The following is a 1,557-nucleotide window of genomic DNA, read 5'->3' as shown; positions in this document are numbered from 1 at the left end:
GTGTGTAGTCCGACAGCGATAACAACATCTCTAGTGGTTCCCTAAGATTTCTCAAGCTTTTTCTCTTATTGCTTTGTTAGGCTTTCCAAGCGTTAGAGTGAAGAAAAAGGGATTGAAGCCCCAATTTCATTGTCTCTGTGCGAGGGACGTTTCTTTTCTACAAACATTATTGCGTAAATCCCAATGGAGGATATGTGCAAAAATAAGTTCCAAAGGTGGTGTTCACAATTCAGGATGATCCAACAGTTAACAAGTCTGGGATCATAATTTTACTAGAAAAGGTTTGAGTGTATGCGGGAAAAAGATAGGGTTTTAGAAGAGTAAGTGGGGAGAATGAATTTGGGAGGAAGGAAAAGCATAGAGATGTATCATAATTGTAAAAACTGACCTACAACATAAAGCATGATAAGGCTTGAAATCTTTGAAGTTCATATAAAGAAACTTTTGTTTCATTTTTACTTAAGCAATCTCTAGAATAATCTAATGAAAGGTTTTCCATACCAAGGCTGGTTCTTTATATGAAGCATACACAAAGATATATTGAGAAGGATAATACCTTGGCAAATGTGTGGTGCTAACACTGCTGCTTGAAGACCAACAACTCTTGTAGTGTAGAAAATAAAGAACAAATTCTTAGAAATAGCATGAACAATGGATGAAGAGAAATTTAGAGCAGCTATTAATTGACCTCCAATAGAATTGCATATAAAGAATGCTTCATCCTTGATAACATCAAGACAAAACTCATTTAGTTGAGTGTCCCACGTCTCAAAAGTGTAAAAGGAATGGTCTCCAATTTGATGAGGATTTGGTTTATCTAAATATCCATATCCAATAAGATCGATGGAGTACACCCGGTGGGATTGTGCAAGAACTGAAATATTATTCCTCCAGTGGTCATTGCAATGAAGTAAACAACACTCAATAGTCAAAATAACTGCAGAACCAAACAAAAGTAATGTAATTTACACCTACTACCTATCAACCCCAAAATCATGGACTAAAACTAATGCAAGGCCATTGTTCCTAGAATGTTGATAACGAATAGAGTAACCCCTCCAATCCTACACGCTACAAGTACAATACAAGGTGAAGACTATTTCAAGAAACAAAAAGAATTATGTGATTCGGAAAGAAAATTACCGGTTCTGAACTTGGACCTTTGCACTATTTAATTTAGAAACAATTTGACGTGGAAAATGGATTTTATTTTGAATTGGAGAGTGAAAGAGGTAACAAAGGAATTTGAGACTATTGGTGGTGGTGGATGGCAATGCCATAGCCACACTCGTGGCCATGGCCTTTCTTTTCTGCACTCATTTTCATTTGCTAGTGCCACTTCCCCTTTCTATCTCATTTCTCGTCCCTCCATTCCTCTGCTCTACCTTATGCCAGATATGACCTTAACACTCTTTTACAATCATACCAATCTCCTTTAATCACAAATAATAATAACACAAATTATCCATTCAAAAACCAACATCGTGGAAAGGTGATCGAAGGAGAAGAGGGTGTTGCTATTGAGTCTCTCGGTGAGGGGCATTGGCATCTTGATGT

General features: G+C 37.0%; 1 pseudogene; it reads right to left on the bottom strand.

Annotated features, from left to right (window-relative positions):
• Positions 1 to 470: 470 nt before the first annotated feature.
• Positions 471 to 1,298, bottom strand: LOC114401917 (annotated as a pseudogene).
• Between the last annotated feature and the right edge of the window lie 259 nt (positions 1,299 to 1,557).

The sequence above is a fragment of the Glycine soja genome, chromosome 20 (assembly GCF_004193775.1).
Source record: "Glycine soja cultivar W05 chromosome 20, ASM419377v2, whole genome shotgun sequence".
NCBI classification, from domain to species: domain Eukaryota; kingdom Viridiplantae; phylum Streptophyta; class Magnoliopsida; order Fabales; family Fabaceae; genus Glycine; species Glycine soja.
This window is presented reverse-complemented; position numbering and strand designations above follow the sequence as displayed.